Here is a 20,433-nt window from a genome sequence, read left to right as displayed (position 1 = left end):
CCATTATTATGGCTGTTTAATATTCCATTGTATGATATAACCATACTGTATTTATCCATTCTGTTGATGATGAATATTCGACTTGTTTCTACTTTTGGGTTAGTGCTGTTTTGAATATTCTTTTATGGTTATATCTGCCATAGCACAGTGTCTAAGTTCTTAAAAATCACCATACTTTGCAAAGGTGTTCAATAAAAATCACAGGGCTTATATATTTAGAAAATGGGGGACTCAAAGCTTAAAACCTGTAGCTGCCACATATACCAAAGCTAAGGGCCTAATGAAAACGGCAGCACGGTTTCGTAAATGTTAAATGATTAAAAAATGCATAAATTATAATATATATGACATTTTACTGTGGAAAAAAATCATGCTTGGTGAGTTATTGTGAAGTGCTGGTGGGGAGATTTATCTGTAAGTAAAGGAAAAGTTACACCACCAGTGTGACTCATAACACTCAAACTAAAGCCTGAAATATGTACATTTTATGTGTTCCTATGTGTCTTTTTCCATCTGGGCTTCAATTTTCTGTCCTTACCTAGTGTTTCTCATAGATTGGATTGTGCATAAGCAAATGTAGAATTTGTGCTTTGATCATATTGTTTCCTAATACATCAGTTGCATTGGAACAGATTTACATTTTTAGAATAACACAGCAGAACTGTGTACATTTTTTGGGCACCTGTGTATGCATTTCTGTTGCTTATATACCCAATTGTGAAAATGATATGTTTAGCTTTAGTACATAATGGAAACAGTTTTGCAAAAATGATTATACCTGTTTTTATTAATATAATTGCCACCAGTATGTGTAAGTTTCATTTTTCATGTAAGGGTCAACACTTGTTGTCATTAGTCTTTTTATTAATAATTTCAGCCATTCTGGCAGGTGTGTACTGGTACTTCATAGTTGTATTTGCACTTCCTCATTAACATGATTAACAAACACCTTTTCATATGTTCACTGTTCATTTTGTTATCTTTTTTGAAGTGTTCAAGTTTTTAATGCACTTTGCTGAGTTATGTTTTCTATCTTATGATTTGTTGGAGGTCTCTATCTGGAATGATTCCTTTGTCAGGTATATGTGTAATATGTATTTTTTTCCCCGCTCTGAAGCATTCTTTTTAATCTTTTAATTATCAAGTACAATCTTTTAATAATCAAGATTTCTTTTATATAGTTAAATTTATGCTTAATGCTTTTTGTGCCTTTTGAAGTGTTTTCCAACTCTTAGGTCATAAAGATATTCTACTGTATTATTTGTTAGAGCCTTTTATTTTGACTTTCACATTTACATCTAATTTGTGTTGCAGTTTGCAAAGTTTCACATGAATCAGCATTCCAGTATGTCTCATTCTTGCCACTCTAGTCTAAACTATCCTCATTTTTTGCCTAGATTCTTGGCCTGTCTGTATTCGCGCTTTCCCTTTTTGAATTTATGACCAGTTTATTTACAGGATTATCTTTAGAAAATGCAAATTATGTCATTACCTTTCATTGGATTTCTATTCCTCTCAGAATGAAGTAGGAAATCCCTCATGAGACTCAGAAATCCCAAATTGGCCACTGCCTGTTTCTCCACTCATTCTTTAGAATTCTTTTCTTCTTTGGTCACTGGTCATTATATTTTGAATGTCAATTCATTTAGTCAACAGATACTGAGTACGTATTGTATATGATGCATTTATCTGGTAGGTTAGAAGGTGATAAGTGATTCGAGAGGAAAGAAAGAGGAGGGGATTAAGAAGAACAGGGATGCCAGATTGTGTGTGGGGGGGATGCTTTGCAGTTTTAAATAGGGTATTTATGATAGGCCTGGTTGAGGTGATACTTGTGTAAAGAGTTGGAAGTTAATGCAACTCTTTGAGGTATAACCAGTGTAAAGACCAAGGCAAGAAGAAGGCTGGAATATATGAGAAATAGCAGTATGGCCAGTGGGGCTAGAGCAGAGTGAATAAGGAGCAGTGGGAGATGAGGTCAGAGTGTAAGACAGGGGCAGATCATGTGAGGCATTTGCAGTTTGGGAGCAGAGGAATGGCGTCGTTTAACCTAACCTTTAAAAGGATCATTGAGGGTGTCTTGTTGAAAGTTCGCTGTAGTAAGGGTAGAACAGGAAACCTGTTAGGAATCTGTTTGAGTAATTCAGTTAAGGGTGGATCTGTGTGATACTGGAGTTGCTAAAGGGAAAAGAATAGACCAGCAAACATGTAGAGTCAACATTTACTAATGTTTTATAACATTTGCCTTTTCTCTGTATGTGTATTTGGGGAGTCTATTTGAAAATCAGGCATAGACATCATGCACTTAACTTGTAAAACTTCATATATCTCCCAAAGTCAAACATTCTCCTGTGTAACTTTGCAACTATTATCACACCTAAGAAAGTTAATAAATATTATTAAATTATCTCTCCAATCCACAATTGATTCTGATCTATCTTTTAGGACTTTTAAAAAGCCAGTTAAGATTCATGTACTCAATTTAATCATTAAGTCAATTTTTATCTGAATTTCCTTGATAACACAACTTGAGATAGAGAGCTAATGCTTTATTAGGTACTTTATTTAGAGAGTTCCTTTACTCCTACGGAGCACAAGTAAGGGAAAAGGTGAATAAGCTGGAAATAAGGAAAAACTAATACAAGGATGCTTCCTGCCACTAAGTGTGACTGACTGCTGAACCTTGAGTATAACATCTCTGAGAAACCATAGTGAATTTATCTTCTGGCTTCTGGTGACCATCAGTTCCCCTGCACTTCAGGGTGGTGGATTTGTTGGTGCAGGGGATATGGTATTTGGTTTTACAGGAAAGCTGCAAGTAAGGAGGTGAGAGGGTGAACTGGGGACGACAGGCCAGAGGAACGAGGTGTTGCCAGGGCGCTCAGGATGAAAAGCAGATGTGAAGGTCTGGGGGCAGGCAATGCAGTGAGTCAGGAGGGCACTTACCAAACCTGGTACATTGTCTTTACTCGCTGAAAATCTAGAGGAATGGCCTCCCCATCTTTTTTTACCCCTTTAAATGACTTTTTGAAGAGACCATGCCAGTTGTCTTATAGTATAATACATATTGTGTATTTGTTTAGCAGTCTGTTTTTTCATGTTAAGTCATTTCAATAAGTCTTACATTTCTGATAACAGAAGTTAGATGTCAAGGTTGATTAGACTCATTTTTGGTAAGCAGACTTCATAATGATATATAGTACTTTAGATCGCATCACAGCAGGAAGCATACAATATCAGGTTGTTGCACTTGTGATGATTAAGTATGATTACTTAGAGGTGGGGACCTCCAGATCCTCCTTGTACAGTTAGGATTTTCTCTTTGTAGTTATTAAGTATCTTTGGGGGTAGCACTTTAGCACCTTGTATTGAGTGAATATTTACCTGATTCGCCCATTAATGATCTTTGCCTACATCACTTAATTCCATTGGAAGTTTCAAAACGTGTTGATTATCCTTTCTAATTTTATCATTCCATTTGTATGTATTAGTTAGTGTTCTTCTGTAAAAAGTACTTATCCCCATCAGTTAGGGTTGTAACTTTGTTTCTCCTAAAAAGATAGGGTAAAGTTTATATTTTCTTTTAATGACCAATTTTTAGAGTAGGTTGTGTGATGGTTCCCTGCAAAGGTGACTAAATAGCCCTACACCCACACTTTATTCTTGCTTTTCTGAATAAAACTATCACTATATAAAAAAAAAACACAACAACTATCACTATGGACTGAAGGATGTTACTTATTTAGTGTTTACAGTCTATCTCAGTTATTCAGTTCAGTAGCTCAGTCATGTCTGACTCTTTGCGACCCCATGGACTGCAGCACGCCAGGCTTCCCTGTCCATCACCAACTCCTGGAGTTTACTCACACTCATGTCCATCGCGTTGGTGATGCCATCCAGCCATCTCATCCTCTGTCGTCCCCTTTTCCTCCTGTCCCCAATCCCTCCCAGCATCAGTGTCTTTTCCAGTGAGTCAGCTCTTCGCATCAAGTGGCCAAAGTACTGGAGTTTCAGCTTCAACATCAGTCCTTCCAATGAATATTCAGGTCTGATTTCCTTTAGGATGGACTGGTTGGATCTCCTTGCAGTCCAAGGGACTCTCAAGAGTCTTCTCCAACACCACAGTTCAAAAGCATCACTTCGGCACACAGCTTTCTTTATAGTCCAACTCTAACATCCATACATGACCATTGGAAAAACCATAGCTTTGACTAGACGGACCTTTGTTGGTAAAGCAATGTCTTTGCTTTTTAATATGATGTCTAGGTCCATCATAGCTTTTTTTCCAAGGAGCAAGTGTCTTTTAATTTCATGGCTGCAGTTACCATCTGCAGTGATTTTGGAGCCCCCTAAAATAAAGTCTTTGACTGTGTGGATCACAATAAACTGTGGAAAATTCTGAAAGAGATGGGAATACCAGACCACCTGACCTGCCTCTTGAGAAATTTGTATGCAGGTCAGAAGCAACAGTTAGAACTGGACATGGGACAACAGACTGGTTCCAAATAGGAAAAGGAGTATGTCAAGGCTGTATATTGTCACCCTGCCTATTTAACTTATGTGCAGAGTACATCATGAGAAACGCTGGGCTGGAAGATGCACAAGCTGAATCAAGATTACCGGGAGAAATATTAATAACCTCAGATATGCAGATGACACCACCCTTATGGCAGAAAGTGAAGAGGAACTCAAAAGCCTCTTGATGAAAGTGAAAGAGGAGAGTGAAAAAGTTGGCTTAAAGCTCAGCATTCAGAAAGCGAAGATCATGGCATGCGGTCCCATTACTTCATGGGAAATAGATGGGGAATCAGTGGAAACAGTGTCAGACTTTATTTTTTTGGGCTCCAAAATCACTGCAGATGGTGACTGCAGCCATGAAATTAAAAGACGCTTACTCCTTGGAAGGACAGTTATGACCAACCTAGATAGCATATTGAAAAGCAGAGACATTACTTTGCCAACAAAGGTCTGTCTAAGTCAAGGCTATGGTTTTTCCAGTGGTCATGTATGGATGTGAGAGTTGGACTGTGAAGAAGGCTGAGCACCGAAGAATTGATGCTTTTGAACTGTGGTGTTGGAGAAAACTCTTGAGAGTTCCTTGGACTTCAAGGAGATCCAACCAGTCCATTCTGAAGGAGATCAGTCCCGGGTGTTCATTGCAAGGACTGATGCTTAAAGCTGAAAGGTGGCCAATACTTTGGCCACCTCATGCGAAGAGTTGACTCATTGGAAAAGACTCTGATGCTGGGAGGGATTGGGGGCAGGAGGAGAGAGGGATAAGAGAGGATGAGATGGCTGGATGGCATCATGGACTCGATGGACATGAGTCTGAGTGAACTCTGGGAGTTGGTGATGGACAGGGAGGCCTGGCATGCTGCGATTCAGGGGGTCGCAGAGTCGGACACGACTGAGCAACTGAACTGAACTGAAAATAAAGTCTCTCACTGTTTCCATTGTTTCCCTATCTATTTGCCTTGAAGTGATGGGACTGGATGCCATGATCTTAGTTTTCTAAATGTTGAGTTTTAAGCCAACTTTTTCACTCTCCTCTTTGACTTTCATCAAGAGCCTCTTTAGCTCTTCACTTTCTGCCATAAGGGTGGTATCATTTGCATATCTGAGTTTATTGATATTTCTCCTGGCAGTCTTGATTCCAGCTCTTGCTTCATCCAGCCTGGCATTTTGCATAATGTACTCTGCATATTAGTTAAATAAGCAGAGTGACAGTATACAGCCTTGATATACTCCTTTCCGGATTTGGAACCAGTTTGTTGTTCCATGTCCAGTTCTAACTGTTGCTTCTTGACCAGCATACAGATTTCAGTTATTACTCTTTGGATACTCAGATTACTCCAAATGTGGAGGATCTCTTGAAGGGATCCCTCCGTGTCCTTTTGACATGCATACATTTGTCTTTGAGCATGTTCTTGCATGCTGGCACAGTTTTCCCAAGTTCATTTTGAATTTTCACTGCCCCAGAACTAGAATCAGCTGGAATAGTGACTTCTGTTTCTCTGTTCCTTCTGACTGCCTTTTCTTTGTAGTATTATCTTTGGTATGTAAGAGTAAAGAGGCAGATGACAGAGCCTTATCTTTAGTCTTTTGCATCAGAATTAGTAATATAAAATTTGAGAAACATTACTGGTCTAAACATATAGTATTAATTTTTAAACTGGTACATTGTGTTCTTCCTTTCTTAAATAAAGTTCACATGTTCCATAGGAAAGCATTATAAAAATCTTATTTTCAAGTTGTATAGTTTTAAAGGGCACCTTCACATACATTATTATATTTTGAGATGTTACAGGATTATGGATTCTTGCCTATTAGTAATCTCCTAATATATATGAGTTAAGTCAGATTTTGGTCTTTAGTACTTAGAGCTGATACTCCCTTTAAAATTCAGCAAACTGTAATTCACGGATGTTGTGACTGCCCAAACTTACATTATTATCATTTGGAAAAACGGAGATTAGAACTTAGAATTTCAGACTTTAAGGCAGATATTTTTCTCTGACTTAATTTAATAAACTTGCTTAGTAATTGGATTTGTTACGTAGACAATGAAAATACCACACTATAATTAATAAAATAAGAGAAAAATTAGTAATTTGAATTTACAAGCTGGGTTTAGAAAAGGCAGAAGAATGAAATTGCCATCATCCATTGGATCATAGAAAAAGCAAGAAAATTACAGAAAAACATGTCCTTCTGTTTCGTTGACTATGTTAAAGCCTTTGACTGTGTGGATCACAACAAACTATGGAAAATTCTTAGAGATGGGAATACCAGACCACCTAACCTGCCTCCTGCAAAACCTGTATGCAGGTCAAGAAGCTCCAGTTAGAACTGGACAGTCTGGACAACAGACTGATTCAAAATTGGGAAAGTAGTATGTCAAGGCTGTATATTGTCACCCTGCTTGTTTAACTTCTATGCATGCAAAATGCCGGGTTGGATGAAGCACAAGCTGAAATCAAGATTGCCAGGAGAAATATCAATAATGATACCACTCTTATGGTAGAAAGCGAAGAAGAACTAAAGAGCCTCTTGATGAAAATGAAAGAGGAGAGTGAAAAAGCTGGCTTAAAACTCAAACATTCAAAAAATGAAGATCATGGCATCCGGTCCCATCACTTCATAGCCAATAGAAGGGGAAAAAATGGAAACAGTGACAGACCTTGTTTTCTTGGGCTCCAAAATCACTGCAGTTGGTGACTGCAGCCATGAAATTAAAAGATACTTGCTTCTTGAAAAAAAAGCTATGACGGACCTAGACAGCGTTTTTAAAAGCAGACATTCCTTTGCTAGCAAAGGTTTGTCTAATCAAAGCTATGGTTTTTCCAGTAGTCATGGATGTGAGAGTTGGACCAGAAAGAAGGCTGAGCATTGAAGAACTGATGCTTTTGAACTGTGTTGTTGGAGAAGACTCTTGAGAGTCCCTTGGACTGCAAGGAGATCCAACCAATCCATCCTAAAGGAAATCAGTCCTGAATATTCATTGGAAGGACTGATGCTGAAGCTGAAACTTTAATACTTTGGCCACCTGATGCAAAGAACAGACTCATTAGAAAAGACCCTGATGCTGGGCAAGATTGAAGGCAGGAGGAGAAGGGGATGACAGAGGATGAGATGGTTGGATGGCATCACCAATTTGATGGAGATGAGTTTGAGTAGGTCCTGGGAGTTGGTGATTGACAGGGAAGCCTGACATGCTGTAGTCCAAGGGGTCTCAAAGAGTCAGACATGACTGAGCGACTGAACTGAACTGATGCTGAAGCTGAAACTCCAGTACTTTGGCCACCTGATACAAAGAGCTAACTCATTGGAAAAAACCTTGATGCTGGGAAAGACTGATGGCAGGAGGAGAAGGGGACGACAGACAATAAGATGGTTGGATGGCATCACCGACTCAATGGACATGAGTTTGAGCAAACCCTGGGAGATGGTGAAGGACAAGGAGGCCGGCGTGCTGCAGTCTTTGGGGTCACAAAGAGTCAGACACAACTGAGTGACTGAATAACAAAAGTAATTTTAATAGAGACAGTAACATAACAGGCTAGTTTGTAGAAAAAACATAGGATGTAGTTAACATAGGAATGGCAACACACTCCAGTATTCTTTCCTGGAGAATTCCATGGACAGAGGAGCCTGGTGGGCTCTAGTCCATTGGATCGCTGAGTTGAACATGACTGAATGACAACTGACACTTTCACTTTTCACATAGGAAAGTGAAATTACTCTCTGCAGCAATGGCTTCTGAAAGTGGTTTGGTATGTCTATTCCAGTTGGAATGTCTGTACTTCATCTGTCTTACTTGACCCAACTCAGCAACCGTCCATGTGAGATCTTCACTCATCTTTTCTCTGAGACAAATCCCTTCTAAATGCCTGTACCATTTTGTAGTTTTCTTATAGGACTTATATTTTACTGTTATTTTGGACTCTTTATCAATTTCTCTTTTAAAAAATTTTATTCTTTTGAAAAAATGTACATCTACAGGAAAATTACAAGAATAGTGAAGTTGCCATTTTGTCACATTTGCTTGCTCCCTGTACACATGTACACACACTTTTAAAATTTATTCTTGCTCACCCATTTGAGAGCAAATTGCAGACATGATCTTCAGCCTTAAATACTTCAGCACAGTTCTCCAGTGAAAAAGGAGTTTATTTTATATGATTTTTCCTAAAAACATCTAGTATACAATTAGCAGACTAAAAAAATTTGAAGTTGATACAATGATAGTATCTACAATAGTGCTATTGTCAGTCCATATTCAAATTCAGTACTTATCTTTGGTACCATCTATCCCGTAACTCTATATCCCTGATGCAGACCTCCATTTCAGTTCTTACTATGTGCTTTGGAAGACAGCTGACCAAATTCTATAGCACAGCTTCATAATTTTTTCACATATTTGAATTCCTGCCTTCAGAGTAGGTGATAATCATATGTATTGGTGCTCAGCTTGTTTTCCTCTGTCCTTCAGTGTCCTCAAGATTTTTATCCTTGTTCCTAATATTCTATTTTTCTAGCAGAATGTCTCTCTCTCTCAGTACATCCCAGAGACACTAGTTTGAACTCCCTCTCTCTGCCACCAGATTTACAGTGCTGTCTCATTTAATTCCAGTTTTTAAGTGGTGTAAGTGTATAAAACATGAAATAATGCACAACCCTTAGAGACCCTGTAATTGAAAAGTTTCATCAAGACCAGAGCTGACAGGTGTGTGTACTAAGTGACGTGTGCATTATATGTTTCTGCAGGTGATTTTGATGACCACTATGCTGTTATTTTATATTCACTGTTATGTAATTTTTATATTCTTATGTTTATATCTATGACAGTTTTATTTCAGTGTTTAAATGGTAGATGCCAGTTCTAGAACTGAAGGATACACCACTAAAATAATAACTTTGAAATGGAAGTGAAACATAATGAAATGCTATGAGAGAAGTGGAACAACTGCCATATTATGCCAAGCTGTTAATCTAGGAGAAAACTTGGCAAAATATTATAGTTACTAAGAAAATAAAAATCTGTTAAAGCTTAAGTGTACCACAATAGTTACAGATTCATGCTCTGCAAGAAGACATCCCCAGTTAGTTTTAAATTATGAGTTTTGATTATAAGACATTTTCAGTAACTCATTTAAATAATTTTATTTGTTATCCATATCTGCATCTGTTACCATCTTCAGTATTAGAGCATTACTATCACCTCATATGCTCTTAAATAAGCTCCCCCTTGTGTTTCTCCAAATGTGAAAAATGTGGGGATTTTGAGTTGGAATAAAATGCATATATAATTTTTCCCAGTAAAGTGTATGGATATTTAAAATAACTCTCCCCATTTGTTTAGATTACCAAAGTAATACATGCTCACCGCAGAAATTTCCAACTTTATAGAAATATGTTTTCAGTTATGTGAAAGTCACTGTCTGAGATAAATATTGAAAGCTTCTATTGCACTCTTGATCTTTTTATCTTTTGAAATCTCATTCTCTCCACTCCTCATGTAATCTCTATAACCTTATCTTCTCTTGGACCTTTGTTTCCTTCTTCCCTTTACCCTATAAATACGTTCAAAGATTCTGTTAAAAGAAAACAGACAAATAGGAAAAGTTCTTCTCAGTAGGACCCTGTAGTATTCCTTCTCTTCCTAGTTAAGTTTCTTGAAAAAAGTAGTTTATATTTTTCCGTTCTTTCCTTCTCATTCCCAATATTCTGTAATGTGGCTTCTTTTTAAAAAATATATATATATATATTTAATTGAAGGATAATTGCTTTACAATATTGTGTTGATTTCTGCCATACATCAACATGAATCAGCCATAATATAAAAATATGGACGGCTTCATGAATTTGCATGTCATACTTGTGCGGGGGCCATGCTAATCTTCTCTGTATGGTTCCAATTTTAGTATATGTGCTGCTGAAGCCAGCACTGTAACCTGGCTTCTGATGCTTCTTTTCCACAGGAATTGCTATCTTTCTTTTTCAGTTATTTACTTTAAAAAAAATCTCTGATTACAAAGATAATTCAGGCATATCTTAAAACATATATGTACAGAGAGGTGTACATTGTTGAAAGTCAGTCCTTTTTAAAATATTCTTTCAAAAAATATTTTTTCATTGAGACGACCACTTTCAACCATTTGATATATATTTATTCAACTAATTCTGTATGTTAATGAGTATATTATTTAGCTCATATATATTTAAGATGAGAACTGTGTATCGTTCTGTAAGAACTTTCTTCTATGTCTGTGTTTAGATCTGTTGCATTATATTATAAATATAAGGCAGATTGCTTAACTGTCTTTAGTTTCATCATCTATAAAGTGAAGGTGAAAACAGAACTCCCTTCCTTTGGTATTTTTATGTATGAGATGGGATGGTGGTGGTGTGGGCAAGCTCAGTCATGTCTGACTCTTTGTGACCCTGTGTACTATAGCCCACCAGGCTCCTCTGTCCATGGAATTTTCCAGGCAAGGACACTGGAGTGGGTTGCCATTTCCTACTACATGGGATCTTCCTGACCCAGGGATTTAACCCACCACCCTGGCATTTCCTGCATTGGAAGGTGGATTCTTTACCACTACCACCATCTGTAAGAGAGTGTATGAGGTGGAATAATTTATGTAAAACTTAAATCAGAGTCTGACATAAAATGAAGTGCTCAGTAAATGGTAGATTTATAAAGTAATCTTACTGTTTTTATTAAAATGTTGCATACTCAGTAATTTATCAGTGTAGCAAAGGATAAAGAACATAAAATCCCTCTTCAGTGTCACTAGCCCTTGGTGCTCTTGCTCAGTCACTGAGTTGTGTCTAACTCTCTGTAATCCCATGGACTGTAACCCGCCAGGCTCCTCTGTCTATGAGATTTTCCCAGCAAGAATTGGGGTGGTTGCCATTTCCTTCTGCAGGGGATCTTCCTGATCCTGGAATTGAAACCACGTCTCCCGCATTGGCAGGTGGATTTTTTACCTTCCCTGATTTCTTTTGGTGGTGTTTGCTATAGTCTGTTTTTGAAAATTTTTTGTCTTCTTGGCAACTGTCTTGTTGATTATATTCTTTTTGTGTGTTACTAGAAAAAAAAAAGATTATAGTTACACAGAAATCTGAAGAGACTATTTTGAATCTCCGTGTACCTGTTATCTAGGGATTTCCATGATGGCTCAGCAGGTAAAGAATCCGTCTGCAATTCAGGAGACACAGGTTCAATCCTTAGTTTGGAAAGATCCCCTGGAGGAGGAAAATGGCAACCCACTCCAGTATTCTGGCCTGAAAATTCCCATGGACAGAGGAGCCTGGCAGGCTACAGTCATTGGGGTCACAAAGAGTAACACAGCTGGGCAACTGACTCACGCAAGCGTGTACCTGTTACCTAGCCTAAGAAAAGGGAATGTTATATAGTTGACTATCTTTTATTTTGCATCCTAATTACCTTCTCTGCTTCATCCCCCAGAATGAATCACTGTTCTGAGTTTGATGCTTGTCATTCCATTGTACAATTTTCTTCACGTCTTTGGGATTTGTGGAGTTTCTTGGATCTGTGTTTATAGTTTTTGCCAAATAATGGAAAGTTTTTATCCATTATTTCAATAATGTTTTCTTCTGTTACCTTCTCTTTTTTTTTTTTTTAGGGACTGTATAAGCAGCCGTTTTTTGGGTTGATTGAATTTGTCCCATAGCTCATTGATGTGATTCATTTTTTTTAGTCTTTTTTCCTCTATGTGTTGTATTTTGGACAGTTTCTGTTACGTTTTCACTTCATTAATTTTCTGAAGTGTTAATCTCATTTAATCAGTTTTTTTAAGGGATTTGAATTTTTATCTCTAGAAGTTTAATTTGGTTCCTTTTTTATTTTACATGTCTCATTAAGATGTTCATGCATGTGCTCACTTCGGCAGCTCATATACTAAGATGTTCATGCTTTCCTCTATTCATGAAGATATGGGATAGGTTTATAATAATTTTAAAATATCTTTGAGTGCTAATTCTGTCATCTGTCATTTGGATTTTTATTTGTTTGTTTTTATTGAAGTATAGTTGATTTATGATACTGTGTTTCGGGTGTACAGCATGGTGATTCTTTTTTCTTTTTGCAGATTATACTTTATTATAGGTTATTATAAGATATTGGGTATGCTTTCCTGTGCTATACAGGTAAATCCTTGTTACTTATCTGTTTTATGTTTAGTAGTTTGTATCTATTAATCCCATATCCCTAATTTGTTTGTCCCTCTCCCCCTCCTCACTCCCTTTTGGAAACCATAGATTTGTCTTCGGTGTCTGTTAGTCTTGTTTCTGCCGGTCTGTGTTCTTTTTGTTGATTGCCTTTTCTCCTCTCCAGGTTATATTTACCTCTTCTTTGTATACCTGAGAATTTTAAAAATTAGATTTGGCAGATGTTATAAATTTTACCTTTTCAGGTCCTCAGTATTTTTGTGTTCCCTGAAATATTCTTTAGATTTGTTTTGGGATACAGTTAAATTACTTGGAAAGAGCTTGCTCCTTTTGAAACTTGCATTCAGTCTTTTTTTAGTGGGATCAAGCAGCCTTCAGTATAGAGTTAATTTTGTCCCAGTACTCTTCTGGCTACTCCACCCAGAGCCTGTATATTATGAGTTTTTCCATTCTTCTTAGCCCTGTATGAGTTCTGGGATTGTTCCACCTAGGGTTCTTTCCTCAGCCTCAAGTTTCCTTATATATATGACTAATGGGTATAATAAAGACTCCAGAAGAACTCTGCAGATCTGTGGATCTCATGCTATGCACCTTTCCTCTCTGGTACTCTTATCTGTGAATTTTAGACACCTTGACCTTCCTGAATTTTAAACTCTGGCTCCTCATCTTAGATTGCTGGACTTTGTTTAGTTTCCCCATCCTTCTGTTGGAGTGTGGAAACTTTTTCCAGGCAGTTTCTGGGCATTTATGGGACTTTGTTCATATCTGAAAATCATTATTCCTTATTTGTCCTATTTTTTAGTTGTTTGAAGGTAGGAGAGTTAAGCTGTTCCCTATTATTCTATCATGGTTGGAAACAATTGCCTATATAGACAGCTGTTGATATTCTAAAATACTGTTAAATATCTTTTGTGCCTGAATATTAGGTGAGGTGTTGCCATCCCAAAGGCTTGTATTTGAACCCTCTAAAGTTGCTCATATTACAAAGTAATTTATAAATTATCAATGTTTTGCACAGCAAATGACTAAGAAGAATATATTGTCTTGAAATGTCCTTAATCAGTGTCAGTTTGGATGTTTGTAAAAGATGTGAACTAGACATGGAACAACAGACTGGTTTCAAATAGGAAAAGGAGTGTGTCAAGGCTGTATATTGTCACCCTGCTTATTTAACTTATATGCAGAGTACATCATAAGAAATGCTAGACTGGAAGAAATACAAGCTGGAATCAAGATTGCCAGGAGAAATATCAATAACCTCAGATATGCAGATGACACTACCCCTTATGGCAGAAAGTGAAGAGGAACTAAAAAGCCTCTTGATGAAAGTGAAAGTGGAGAGTGAAAAAGTTGGCTTAAAGCTCAACATTCAGAAAATGAAGATCATGGCATCTGGTCCCATCACTTGGTGGGAAATACATGGGGAAACAGTGTCAGACTTTATTTTGGGGGGCTCCAAAATCACTGCAGATGGTGACTGCAGCCATGAAATTAAAAGACGCTTACTCCTTGGAAGAAAAGTTATGACCAACCTAGATAGCATATTGAAAAGCAGAGACATTACTTTGCCAACAAAGGCCCGTCTAGTCAAGGCTATGGTTTTTCCTGTGGTCATGGATGGATGTGAGAGTTGGACTGTGAAGAAGGCTGAGCACCGAAGAATTGATTCTTTTAAACTGTGTTGTTGGAGAAGACTCTTGAGAGTCCCTTGGACTGCAAGGAGATCCAACCAGTCCATTCTGAAGGAGATCAGCCCTGGGATTTCTTTGGAAGGAATGATGCTAAAGCTGAAGCTCCAGTACTTTGGCCACCTCATGAGAAGAGTTGACTCATTGGGAAAGACTCTGATGCTGGGAGGGATTGGGGGCAGGAGGAGAAGTGGACGACAGAGGATGAGATGGCTGGATGGCATCACGGACTCGATGGACGTGAGTCTGAGTGAACTCTGGGAGTTGGTGATGGACAGGGAGGCCTGGCGTGCTGCAGTTCATGGGGTCGTAAAGAGTCGGACACGACTGAGCGACTGAACTGAACTGAAAAGATGCAGTGAGTGTAGAACTTAACACAGATTAAATAATCATTCCTGAGTATGACCTTAAGACCTGCAGGCATTGGATGGTATATGTAAGCTTTTTTTGAAAATTAAAAAGTATACTAAAGAGTAATACAGTAAGTGGTTATGTTATAGAGGTTATAATACATCTGAGAAAACAAATAGGAAAAATTTGTTAGTATAATATATACTGAGAAAACAAATACGGAAAATCAATTAGTATCTATGTGAATAGGTACTAACAGTGATTTGAGATATGTAAGGTGATATATTAATACATGGATTAAAAGTGCTGTATCTAAACAATTTAGATGAAAATGAAATTGAGCAAAATGAAGAATTCATTTAAAAAGTGGTTGTAGTTATAATCATGACCCTAACATTTAAGGTGAATGTGAAGTTTGACCAAAATTGTTTTCTGAATGCGAATAGAATAAAACAGCATTTTAGATATATTTTAAATAATATGTTATTAAATATTTATATGTTAATTGAGTCAGTTTGAAGTTTCATCTGAATTTGCCTAAGTATATGACTACTTAAAGTTACACAGTTTCAGTTCCGTTAATCGGCTGAAGCACTGTTTCTGAGTCTTGATACAGTGATTTTCAATCTCCACTGTTATGAGGTCTGCCAAACTTAAGAATGCCTTCTCTCTATAGGGTATACTAATAGATAATAAAAATTACATAGAACACTAAGGGAGAAACTAGCTAAGGCGTTTCACAAAGCTCTTTATTTTCCCTCACAGAAAGAAAGAAAGTTTAGTTGCTCAGTCGTGTCTGACTCTTTGTGACCCCATGGACTGTAGCCTATCAGGCTCCTCTGTCCATGGGATTTTCCAGGCAAAAGTACTGGAGTGGGTTGCTATTTCCTTCTCCAGAGGATCTTCCTGACCCAGGGATCAAACCCGGGTCTCCACATTGTAGGCAGAGGCTTTACCGTCTGCAGTGCTTAGTCAGTAGTTAGATATTACCTATAATGTTTTCAGTATTCTTTCCAAAATGGTAAACTTTGTTTAAGGAATCATGACCCATGAGTGGGCTTTACTTTTTTGTCTTGAGAGCAAAAGATTGTTGGGGTTTGTGGGAAAAAGCAGATACTCTCAGTCTCTAACTGAGCAGGTAATTCCCAAGATATCTGTTCTGCTTGGAGGAAAAGATATGTTGGCCAATGATGAAATTTACTTCTGCCCACCCTTCAAGCCTTATAGTTGCATGTGCATGTGTATAGATATATAGCTGTAACTGGCTTGTACTAAGCACTTAGAAAGATTGGCATTATTTTAAGTGCTGTGCCTTAGTTAGTTAACCCTTACAACAGTCCGTGTGTTCAAGATAAAATCCCATTGGATCTGTCTTAGGTGTATTAGACTTGAAACAAAAGGCTGTCACCTAATAGCCAATCAATAATAGTAATAACAATAATGATGTGAAGGTACTAAGTGACATACATGTATTAACTCTTTTGCATAATCCTTTATAATGAAACTCGGTTTAATGTGAAAGTTGCTGATGCAGCCCATGACGTAAAAAGCAAATGGGAACAGTTCTCTTGTTTGAATTTGAGCCAACTTATAATATCTGTAGATGATGAGAAAACCTTGTGGACAGAAATTGCAGGTGCTACTCTTCATTATTACACATTTTTACAGGAGAGTGTGACTGCAAGCTTAGGAAACTCAAAGCCAGTTGCAGCAGTATGCCATGTCCCCTGTCAGCCTATGTAGCTCTGTTTCCAATGAATTTGAGGACAGGACATGAATTCACAAAGTTAGGCTACTTCTGGGTTAAAACTAAGTCTTCTTGAGGAGTTTGAAATGGTACTTAGTTACAATTGTCTTTTTGTGGTGGTGGCTTTCTTTTTTAAGGGATTAACTGAAATAGATTTAGCGGGGCACTCAAGTTTATATCTGACTACATTGGTAAATGTTACTATTACCATTTTTTCTTAAAGGGAAAAGAAGTAAGTTTTAGAGATAATATTTTAAATTATTGCATTTTGTTCTTCTTTCCCCCCTTCTCAAAAATACCACATGGAATATTCCATTCATTACTGCCTGAGAAAGTCATTACTTTGCAAGCTGCAGTTGCTGAAATGGTTTAGTGGAAGAAATGTTTGCTTAGAATCTTTTTTTTCCTTTTTAGTGATTTTTTTTTTCTGTTTGAATATCCAAACTATAGCAAACAAGGAGAAGGAGTTTTAAATTTATATCGGGGAAACCTCTTTGTGGGACATTTCATCAGATGACTCCCTGTCAACCTCATATCTTTAAAAGAGGGATTAATGAAATAGCATCTGAAGCAGCAGTGATCTCTTGTGGAATAAACCCTGACGACTTCCACAGTGTTTTGTGGGATAATTTCAAGTTCTTCAAATATAGATTACATAAAGAAGATTGTAGGGCACGTGACACATTCTGGTTTCCTGTATTTCAGGTAGTAGAAAAATTGCTACCTCTAAGAATGGATCCTGGAGAGATCTTGTCACAGTTATAACTTTTCATCAGTGCTTTTATCTCACAACTTTATTTTTATTTTTTATTCATATAGGCAACTTATAGCTTGCAATAAGCTGCTTTATGTATTAAGTATTGTAATGGTAGAGTAATGGATTGCCTGTGCATTGTAACTACAAAGGTAAGATACAGTATGCTTTCTATGTTTGTTAGTGACAGACTGTGAGAGACTTTTTTGTTTATAATATATTTAAAAAATAAAGTGAAACCATTGTTATATATTTGAAATTTGAATCCATATGATGCTTACTTAGTTTATTTCCTTTAGGAAAGGTAATATTCTGAAGTGTGTTTCAGATAGCTAAAAGTAGTTTATTAAATGGATATTTTTCCCCTGTGGTTTATAGGAACACTTTCTCCTAACAGCAAAGGTTTATAGGGCCCTAATTATATCTTCTAAATATATTCTCAAAGTTCTCCCCTCTACTTTTTTTTCTGTCCCCATATGTCGTACTGGTTGAAAATATAACTCATTTTGAGAACATTTTCTGGACTCTCTCCTTTATTTATTGCAAATATAGTAAGTTTTTTTTAAAGGAGAATAGTAAAGTTCTGATTGTGTTGCCTTTGGAAAGATGTTGATTGGATTTAAAATGATTATATTTGTTCAAGAACTCCTTAAAGTTATTTGTTTCAAAGTCTGTTTTTCTCATTTATCCTCAAAGTGCAACATACTTCACTTAAGTTCTAAGTTTGGTTTCTTTTATTTCTGAGCACCAGTTTGTGAACATTGTGTGACTGTGTAAGATTCAAGATGCTTATATTTAAAATTTATACATTGGCTTTTAAAATATGGAATAATTTATTTTGGGGGGGTTTCTATAAACTTATGATGCCACAGTAATTGTTAGACAAAAATTGTTGAGATTTTAAAATTACATTCAGTAATAAAAGAATCAGTAAATTTGTGAAATCTGCAAAGTCTGTTCTTATATAGTGAATTATTTTTCACAACAAGAGGAAAAGCAAGAAAACTGATAGAAATTAGTTTTGTTTGCTTGTTCAAAGTTACAGTTCAAACAATAAGAGTTTTGATCAAAAACTAACATGTCTGTTGTCTGCTCCCATTCTGTTTATGTCTTCCATGTAAAACTGTCTTATCAAACTATTCTTAAAGAATGTTTAAAGGGCAGTAAGCCTGGGACACAGGTTTAGTCTAGTGAGTTTTTTTTTTTTAATATATATATATGTTCTTTTCGTGATGGTCTGTGGTTGATTCTCTCTTGTGATTTACCTTTTATCATTTCATTCACTTTAGTTTTTATTTCTAATATTATAGAATATTTCTAATAATACAGAATAATATTATAGAATATCTAATATTTCTGATAGTTTATTTCTAATATTATAGGTTATTTGAAATGGGCTATCTTCTCTCTGCCCTATTTTTCTTGATAGATTTTAAGAATCTTATATTTGATCCTGTTTAAGCAAAAGAGAGCTACCATTTTAAAAAAATTGTATGGAATCAATACATAAAAGTTTTAATAAGTTTTTATTATGTAACTGTTAAAACAAAAATAGAAAAGATGTAGGATGGAAATTAGGAAGCCTAAAACATATTTGTAGTTACTTTTGAAAGAGCTAAATTAAAATGATTTCTCCTATTATTAGAAATAAAACTCTTTGAACATATTTAACCAATAGCTACAGCAGGAAAAGCAAAAATCTTAGTTTTCTTGTCAGCCAAAGTGCTGCAGTCTTTTCTTTCCCCCTTGAGTCTTTCCTTGCTTTTCTGATCTTTAGAGAGCTTTATGGTTTTGTATGTATTTTTTAAGTCTATCAGTATAGTTGATGTAATTCTATCATATCATGTTAATACTAAAACACCTTTTCAAGTGAATTTTTTTTCATCATCCGCCTCCCCTCTCTCCCACTTGTGTAGGCATGGTGAGCTAGGTAGGCATGTTGCATCACTGCTACCATGGATACCCTTAAGAACAGGCATGTGGGTTGAGCTAAAGCAATGATGATTAGTTTTCTGGGCTTCCATCCTCCCCCTGGCCACCCCCCACCCAACAATAACTATATGTTCTTCACAGTGAAGATTCTTATTTTAAAACCTTTGTAAATAGCTAGGTTGTGAGCTGTGACGAGTAAATCATCACTGTTACTGAACAGCCAAATTTTGGTCTCTATTTACAGTAGTATTAATACGATTTACTAATTTAAGATAATCGTAAATAGCTGTAGTTGTTTCTCTGTTTAATACATTTTAAACACAAATGTAATGTTTGTTTTGCCTCTTAATGGGAAATGAAAATGTATTTCCTCTTCAATTTGCATTTTTAAAAATATTATTCTGCATTTACATTTTTTATGTGGGAAAAGATCCTAGCGAGCATTTCTCTTGTGGCAGTATTTCTTTATTGTTAGTATACATACATAGATCTTTATGTAACTTAATCAGTTTGGATGCAATATTTTATTTTGTGCTTTTCCACATAATGTGTAAGAGATTTTTGTGTTTGTAAATCCTTGTGTTCTTAATTAGCTCTTTTGTAAATATATGTCAGTTGATGGAGAGTTAATAACATTAGAAGGCCAGGAAGAGATGTGTAGTTTTGTCAGGCTCATTATCACAATGGGAAGATTAATTCAAAGCATACAAGAGCCAACAGTAGTGATTTGGGTGTATTGTATATGATATATTTTCTTTTGTTAGTGATAAGCACTGTGTATAAACTGCAGCTGCAGCTAAGGGCATTCTTATTCTTTAGTACAGAGTTTTCCCAGCTGTTGATTAACTTCTGAGAAAGGGAGTTGCTTAACTTTAATAATTTCTTGCAGTAGAATCCTGTCTTTCTCCATCTTTTGTTATACCTGTTTGTTGATGAGATAGATAAGTCTAGTCATTGCAGGGTCATTTAGTGGAAGTTTAGTTGGCAGGAGAAAGACCTGTAAAGAAAAAAATGTTTCTTGAGTTCTTGATTAAGCTTTTTAGGAGGAAAGGAGTGTTCATATTTTATTCTTTTATTCAGTACAAGCTGTTATTATTGTTATTATTCAACTTGTTTGCCAAAACTTGGAGTCCATATTAAATTCTGTTAGGGTAGTATCTGAGGTCTTTGCCGTCTTGGAGAGTCTCTTCCAGTTAAGGGACTGCCAATACATTTGTTTTAGGAGTTGTAAACCAAGTTTTCATTGTTTCTATTTACAGGTCTTT

The 20,433-nt window shown here is 36.4% G+C and overlaps 1 protein-coding gene and 1 non-coding gene across 2 annotated transcripts in view; one reads left to right on the top strand and one right to left on the bottom strand.

The window, feature by feature from the left end:
- The window catches only part of DLG1 (discs large MAGUK scaffold protein 1), a 264,721-nt gene that overhangs the window by 28,982 nt on the left and 215,306 nt on the right, over positions 1-20,433 (top strand). The window lies entirely within an intron of this gene.
- On the bottom strand, positions 10,342-10,448 carry LOC128057915 (U6 spliceosomal RNA). The gene has a single exon (XR_008200373.1). It is a non-coding gene; the product is annotated as a U6 spliceosomal RNA (small nuclear RNA).

Source organism: Budorcas taxicolor, chromosome 1 (genome assembly GCF_023091745.1).
Source record: "Budorcas taxicolor isolate Tak-1 chromosome 1, Takin1.1, whole genome shotgun sequence".
Classification (NCBI taxonomy): Eukaryota; Metazoa; Chordata; class Mammalia; order Artiodactyla; family Bovidae; genus Budorcas; species Budorcas taxicolor.
Note: the sequence above shows the minus strand (reverse complement) of the source record. Positions and strands in the feature narration are given on the sequence as shown.